Below are 8,668 nucleotides of genomic sequence, written 5' to 3' on the forward strand. Positions count from 1 at the left end.
CTCACTGCCAGATTTGATTGAGATTGGAGAAAGGAGCAGAAAAATCACACAGAACAACACAGTCACATTAGACTGTTTTATTTTTAGGAAACCAGGCTAAGAATATCAGAGGAATATTGAGTAGGAATTTGGACAGGGTATTTGCTTGTTCAGGGTTCTTTTTTTGCCATTAAATTTTTCATTTCTTCCTAAGAACAGCAGATGAGCTGTCTGGGGAATTGCTCAGCCAAAATAAGCAACCTCTTGACAGGTTTCACCTGTGTCCCAGCATGCTCTGAGGATGCTTGGGGATGTAAGTAAGCATTGAACAGTGACTAGTCTGCTGTGCCGTTTGGCTGCCTCGATGCAGAGATGTGTGGTGATACCCAAGAGTGGAACAACCATTTATTCTGTTTAAGATCCATACAAATTTTGATGGGACACGTTGGATATTTGCCAGGGCTGAGGCTTTTTTAGGCTCCTTTTTAAACTGTATCTGTTCATGTTATTTTAGTGCTATGACAAAGCCACCTCTGTAAGATAGGTAGTGAGAGCTTTCAGAGATCTAATCATTCGGGAGCTATAAAGGAATAAAGAAGCTGTTTCAACACCTGACTTGCAGAATGTTTTGTGGTGCCTCTTGCCTATTGATACACAGCTGCTACTGAAGCACCATGATCCCCTCAGAATGTTCAATGGGTTATTTTGTAGCATAATGCTCATAAAAATAATGACATAAATCAAGAAGGTTGGCAACTGTAATCAATGTTCTATAGCCATCCAATTACTAAACACTCCAGTTCAGTGCCTCCTGGCCTAACCAGTACAGTTTTACCAAAAGGAGTGAAAAGAATGTTCCATTTAACGAATCCAGGCACTCACAGAGCTTGTGTCAAAAGGAGATGAAGATAGAGGTAAGTATTCTACAAGGATATTTATGCATTAAAATGCTTGTGTATCTGGACACCTATTGTTAAACTGTCTCGATGTGATGGTAGCTGGAGACCAGGGAGCCTTTTTAACAGCACATTCAGGGAACATTCTGATTATAAGCGATGGGGTATAAAATGTTGCAGCGAGAAGAGCGATGACAGAGATCAACTGGAATGAGTTTAGCTTACAAATCAGAGCAGTTTGTTTTAACTGGTGTGGTGCAGACAGTGTACAACACAAGGCCAAACCAGTTTTGCCCTTGACATTGTCGCCATTGCTCTCAAACCTGCAGTTAAAGATCCCGATCTTGATTTATTTGCTGACAGCACGGTTGGGAGTGCCCCAGCTGCTCCACTAAGCCACGGGTTTCAGTGATGGGCCAGAATGTGCCCGATTAGTGAGTGCTGTGCCATCCATTGCTGCATAACAGCAGCTCCCAGTTGCTAAGCAGCTGCAGAGCTGGCTTTGCCTTTGCTACCAATCAGCTGTACTATGGGAGCAACACAGGTTCCCCTTGAGCAGTGGAGAGGAGCCGGCAGCATGGAACGGGAGCAGGAGCCATTGCAAAATCTTTCCTTTTCTGACGGGCCTCTCAGCAAAGATGCTGGCATGAAGCAAAGGGACGCTGGATGGCCCAGGAGCGGGGGTGGCGGCGAGGGGAGGGAGAGCCAGCATATGTGCACAGCAGAGGCTACAAAGACAGCAGATCTGGGCAGAGCAGGGGGCACAAACCGGGGAGAAAGGAATGGGAGAGAGGCCAAATGCACAGTCTGGACTAGAAAAACCCCAGGAGGAGAGTGCAGCATATGGAGAGGGGAAAGAAAGCAGAACCTGCACAGCCTGCAAATAATTGAATAGAAAATACAGGAAGAGAGGGAAGGAGCTTGATTCATTACTGCTCTTCACCTTGCAGAGAGAGCTATGCCTGGGAAGAGGAGGTGTGGAATACAACAGCATCTTTCATGTTTGGCAGTAAACTGCAGGTTTTACATTTCAACCCTTGCCATTCGCGGTGTTCTCGCTGCACAGCCCCTGCCTTTTGTTCACACTCGATTCCTGCAGGCTCTGTTCTTATCTTTGCTAGCTTCTAATTTATTTTCACACTTGCCTTAACCTTTTTTTTTGGGTGTTTCTTTTTTCCAAAGTAAGTCTTCAAATACCTTTTATTTAACTCTTTAACCTTCCAGAGAGCAGGCCATTGCTAATTCCTAACTGAAGTTATTCCCACCACATCCTCAAAGCTGTCGCTGCTTTTCTCCCCTCCTCTCTCTTCCAGGAGCTGCTGATGGAGAACAGGGTTCCTTTTGCTTCCTGACACCTTCCCCTGCACATTATCTTCCCTGTTCCTTGCACAATGCCTGCCATCAGGCCAGGAAGACGCTGCTAACAGCGTGCAGGAAGTGGTCCCTGTGGCAGCAAATTATCACAGACGCCTGACATGTTGCATAAGGAGGGGGGGTAGAAATGTCACGAACGTCTGCGGGTGTTGTGACCAAAAGAGGTTGTGGTTCCACCACTGCTCAGCTGCCCACATGAAAAAACACTTGATGGTCTCAGCGCCTAACATGCAATTGGCTGCATAATAGGAAATGCCAGCACGTTCCTCTTCCTGGCTCACCCAGACACGGGATTGAGGGGCACATTTGGGGAGGAGGGTGGGGAGAGGAATGGAAACTCGTGCAGCTGTTGCCCTGCTCTGCAGCCAGCCTTGTCTTGCCTGGAGGCCTGTAACTGAGAACTCCTTTCCTCAGGTCCAAGATTGCATCCTAAAAGGAAAACGGAGGTGCCCACCCAGATCTACAGTGGAAAGGGTTTGCTGTGGGCTCTCTGTGCATTCAAGCCAATGAAAACTTGACAAATACACAGCCACATGTGTGGAAGATTTTTGTCTAAGGTGCTATATTTGTCTCCTTCTTCCATTTGTCTGCAATCCTGTATCTTTGAGCAGGCAGTGTCTATAGACTCCTAAGGCTGTTAAAGATATAGGGGCACTGACATTTAACAAGTAGACTCAGCTGCCTTTTACATGGGGACATTTCTAACTTTATGAGAGGTGTAAGTTTAATTAGAATGGTTTTCACCAGGAAATCTCCCCGCCTTAAGAAATCAGAGCTACTGTGTTAATCCCAGTAAGCAACTGGGAACTTGACAGCGTTCCTGTTGTTACAATGAGAGTCAGGAAGGGTGAAACGTGTGTAGGAAGGGAGAAACGCACAGGAAACATGCCATCAAGGACAGCGGTGTCGAGCTCCGCAGGCAGTGTGCCAGCCCGTGTTCGGTGATGGCCTGTGGGCTGGGAGGTTGCTGCCCTCTACGTGCCTGTGCACACCAGATCACACCACCACAATTGCTCAAACACCTCCCCAACCCGCTCTGACAGCTCGCAACAGGGACCTGCTGCCAGGCCACTCTGCCCCAACAGCCTGTCTAGCTCCCGTAAGTGCAGCACAGACCAAAAATCAGGGTTCTAAAGCAAACATGACACAACCACAGCTGGGTTTATTGCCAGTTATTAGCCTGCTCTGAGCATCGCTGGTTCTTTGCAGGGTTTGCTCTGGATGCGTTAATGGCTACTCTCAGGTCTGAGATAGGCTCAGTCTGGGCCTGTCCTTCGTCTAGTGATGCTCTGACAAGCTACAGACCTTTCTGGCTCCTGCCAAACCTCCATCCCTATCTTATGACTTCCAGACAGAAAGCGACAGAGCTTCCCATGTAGCTTTCTCCATACATCTAGCACTCTGCAAGAAGCAAGCATAAATTACAGTGTCTCCTATAGGCATATAAACAGAGGCTTTTATCTTCTCTTCAGTCTGTAGGAAGTTTCCACAAGTATCAGATGGGAGAACACCAGCTACAGACATTAACTGTTCTTTAACATCAGTGCTATACACTACTCAGCAAAAGCCTGCCCCTACTTCATCCACAGCCCTTTTTCTTACGGCCCAGTTTGCTTCCTTTTTTCTCCTCCTGTGAACCTTCCAAGTTTCCCCCACGTTCTTGTCCAAAAGGTTTGAGAGCTTCCTGGCCCAGTTGCAAGAGTGAGGGCTATTGCATAGCCAATGCAGCAGGGAAACGCTGATCAAAGCCTGACTCTCTAAATGGCTCTGAAACACGTATGTTCAGGTTGCATTGTAGCTCACACAGTGAGAAGCATATTTAGGAAGCCAAACCTGGGATCATTTAAGCCTGAAGTTCTCAAAAGCCTCCCTAAAACATACAGCTCCACACGTTTCAGGTTTAGTGGAATCCACCAACCAGTTTTCATGGAGCATAACCCAGATTTGGCCATCCACAGTGGAATCACCTACTCACACTTACCCCTGCTGCATAAACTAAAGTAGCTGAACATAGCTCCTGCTCTGCTGCTGTGGTCATCTTCATTAACATACACTCCTACTGGTTTCAGTCCCCCCTTGACTCTAAACCACATGTACACAAAAACAAAATCTGTCTCTCTCTACCAGGAATTACCTTCTTTGGGAATGGGAGAAGGGAAAAGTAATGTGAAGAAAGCAGATACTGCAAAGCATGCTCTGATTATGGAAAAAAACTAACATCTCTGTGCTTGCTGGGTGAGGTGGAACAGTGGTTAATGAAAGCACAGGAAGGCACGAGCCAGGGGGATTTTAGTGGTGTATACTAAAGCAATGGGTAAAAATACATTCTACTGCAAGGAAAGTTGTTTACATCCCGTTTCCCTACGTTTCCCAAACTTACTTCCTGATGGGATTTATTCTTTGGTGCAGATCTGGATGCAGGAGAGCATCTGGTACTGATTAAGTTCACACAGATCTGCAGCAGAGCCCTGTGCTCACACTCAGCCACGAGCAAGCCCGTGCATTGCTCCTGAACCTGCTTCTTCTGATTGTTCCCATGGTAAAACCAAGCACAGCTCCCAACGCCAACACAGCCTGCAGAGCTCTGCTGAAACAAGGCAGTTTGAATCCCCCTCATTTCTCAGCACAGAGGTGGAGGATGAGATCCAGCATCTCTGTGATAGCTCTGCCAGCCTGTGTTGACAAATTCCTCCCCATCACTCAGTATAGCTGTGCCAGCACATCTGGGAGACACACACATCGCCCAGATCCGTGGGGGCAGAGTTATGGTGCCGTTGGCAGACACTTGCTTGTTCATTTCATGCTTTTCAGAGATCAGTCATTGTGTTTGATGTTCCAGAAAAACACAGGATCCTTGGCTTATCTTAACCCTGTGCTACCTACTTTTTACAACGGAATTTGGCTTGTGAATTTACACTTCAGTGACGAACAGCAACTTGAAACTGCCCCTAAGCCCCTACTGTATCAGGCTGAGATGCTACCACGTTGATTAACATGCTCTTCACATTTGTAAAGGGGTTATTTTGCTCTCCACAACTGTTGTTTCATTACAAACAACTCAGTTTCTAATGAAAGGTGAGGTTCAAAATACAGCACATTGGCCACACATATACCAAGTAGGCCACGTTTGGCCCACATAGTTGGCACCCTGATTTAAAGCACACCAGAGAAAATAACCCAAGAAACAGTATGTGTTCCCAGTAAATAGCTGCTCTCTTGGTAGTCAGTGTGTGGTTTATGACCAAATCTGCCCAAACTGCATCAAAGTGCCTTATTTTGCTGAGTTGTGTGTCTAATTTGGCTAACACCTTTGCTGCAGACCGTTGTCCTGGTTTCTTTCACAGCCTTCTGAACCTGATGTTAGCACTGGGACAGGTTTTATGTAGAGTTTATTGGAAGATTTTTGCACTTATTTAGTGCATGGGCCACCTGAGCCAAGTGAAACAGGAACTATGTTCCTAAGGTATGAAAAGGCAGAAAGGGAATTTTCTCCTTGAAATACAGTTTTTTCCACATTACTTAATAGTCTAGAAAGTTAATACCTTTCTGGCAGCACTTCCCACTGGGAGTAAAAAATATGGTTCCTACTCTGCCAAACAACAATGTCATCATGTTTTTGGTTGGGTTAAACGTCTCAGAAACTGGCAGGTGTCACAGCCACCTTGCCTTCAGTGAAAAAGGCAATTGAGAGAGCCCTTATGAAACAAGGGATTTACATCAGTCAGCACTACTACACAAAAAGCAGGCACATGGCAAGGTTTGAATAGATGGTGAATCATGTGGCCCAGGGGATTTTTCAGGGTGGGGGGTGTGTGTAAAATACCAGGCCATGAGGACCAGATGGTAGAGCTCCGCATGTGCAAGAGGAACAGCAAGAAACGCTACAGCAATGGATACTGAGAAGCAGCTGAAAGTCAAGGAGACCGGGAGCTTTGGTTTTGGACAAAAGCTATTTCTGGTGCTGAGGGAAGGCCAAAGGAGCATTGGCACCGTGAGCAAAACACAGCTGAAATGACAATTTTGTACAGTTGTTCTGTAAACAAACTGAATTACCTTGAAAATATACCTTTGAGTTTGTCATAGGCTTCTCCTCTTACACCGTCACCCACAACTTCTATGTGTGTGCAAGGTCAGTTCAGCTCTCCCACGTAACAGCTTCCCCTTCTCTGTCTGCCCTCCCTGTTCACACTAAATGCTGTGGGGCAGAGGCTGCTCTTCAGTGGGGTCTGTGCACATCACAAACAATTGTTGCCCTTGTGTACCATCTTAATTTTATCAGAAAATCACTACTTACTTGATAAGTCCCATTCTTTAGGGTCTGTCTTTCCTATTGTGAACTCTTCAGGGCATCATCTCTTGCTCTGTATGTACATGCTGCAGTGGGAATTCATGGCTGGAAACACAAATAATATCAGTGCTAATGTTAAAAATAAATATTTAAGGCTCTGTCTTGTTATGCATGTTTTTAACTAAGTTTATGAATATTTCCTTTTATATAAATGGGACTAAACTATCGTTAAGTCTTTGTAAAGCTGGCTCTGTATTATCACAAGAAAATTCTGACAGGTATTTAAAAAGCATAGTCCTCAAGGCATTTAGGAAGAACAGGTCCCCATTCTTGTCTAGCTTGTATTACTATATAAACTAATAATATGAGTATACAGTAGATGGCATGTGCTTTTACTCCTCAGTTGCAATTGTTGCTACACAATTGTATCTATATCAGTAGTCTGAGGCCTTGCTGGTTAGCTAAAATCGTTATATTTTCCATCAGAAATATTACTGCAAGCCATGCTTCTTCACCTAAGGGCGTGCACTATGGTAGAGCTTAAGTGACTGGAAACTTAAAACTTTGACAGTATTCATAGTTCCTCCAGACAGAAGATAGCTACCCAGAATATTCTGTCAAATCTGGTAACATTTATTCTTTGTGTTTTTGAGAAATGGGAGCATCAACTTATTTCATCAGTCTGCATTGTAAAGAAGTCAGAGTTCCAATATTAAACCTAATAGAATCATAGAATGGTTAGGGTAGGAAAGGACTTTAAGATCATCCAGTTCCAACCCCCCTGCCATGGGCAGGGACACCTCGCACCAAACCATATCACCCAAGGCTCTGTCCAACCTGGTCTTGAACACTGCCAGGGATGGAGCATTCACAACCTCCCTGGGCAACCCATTCCAGTGCCTCACCACTCTGACAGGAAAGAATTTCCTCCTTATATCTAACCTAAACTTCCCCTGTTTAAGTTTGAACCCATTACCCCTTGTCCTATCACTGCAGTCCCTAATGAAGAGTCCATCCCCAGCATCCCTATAGGCCCCCTTCAGATACTGGAAGGCTGCTATGAGGTCTCCACGCAGCCTTCTGTTCTCCAGGCTGAACAGCCCCAACTTTCTCAGCCCGTCTTCAGACGGGAGGTGCTCCAGTCCCCTGATCATCCTCATGGCCCTTCTCTGGACTTGTTCCAACAGTTCCATGTCCATCTGTGAGACTTTTCTGGGTGTCTTCATACTAACCTGAATTACCCACCAATACCATCTAGAGTGTCAAAGCATCTTTTAAAAAGCATACCCTTGCAGCAGTTTTTCTAACCTTTCACTCTTTCCTATTATTTTCCTTGGCAATAGAGAAGCAACCAATTGGTAACAGGATGGGAACACAGATATTTACCATACTCCATTAAAGTCTTGACTTTGGTAACACTGTAAATCTCTGTGTGCACATTGACTCTTGCCCTGCAGATGTGTAAGCTTTCAGTGAAACAACTTGTGCCAAAATCAATACAGAGGCCAGAACAGAAGTAGGAGAAGGACACTTGTAATTAATAATGATTAGATTTGAATTTTACTAATTGAGGGTTGAATCTTCCTCCATTTAAATCAGTGGCAGAATTCCAGATCAGGTTTTACTTTTCCACAGTCAGCAACATACACTTAGCTCTTGCATGGGACTTTGTATGCCTGAAGCTGTGCATACCCATTAATTAAGTAACTGAGACACTGAAGTGCTGTGTTTCCTCACTACTAAGTTGACTCACCACAAATAAACCAGCCATTACTTTAAAACACTCTTTGGAGTGTTTTGCCTTAATTTTACAATCTACTCGTTTTCGATTGTTTTGTCCCAAACCTAAAGGTGTACAAATCTGAAAGGTTTCCTGAACTATACAGTGTAAAAGGAGACAAAACTCTGAGAGATGTAAATACGGTTTTGTGAGCCTTGCAAAAGAAAATCAAACCCAAAAAAGCAACACCACCAACTTAACAACGACCACAAAATACTTTTAACCCCCCCCAACAGTTCTATGACAATAATTGACTTGAAAGAAACCACCTGAATCACAGCACTCAGCTATAGGATGACACCTATCTGCTGATCATATCCCACACAGCGTGATGCTGGGTTTGAGCCAGCT

The sequence above is a fragment of the Neopsephotus bourkii genome, unplaced genomic scaffold, assembly GCF_033783945.1.
Source record: "Neopsephotus bourkii isolate Nb327-2 ecotype Australia unplaced genomic scaffold, CSIRO-AGI_Nbou_v1 NB_230, whole genome shotgun sequence".
NCBI classification, from domain to species: Eukaryota; Metazoa; Chordata; class Aves; order Psittaciformes; family Psittacidae; genus Neopsephotus; species Neopsephotus bourkii.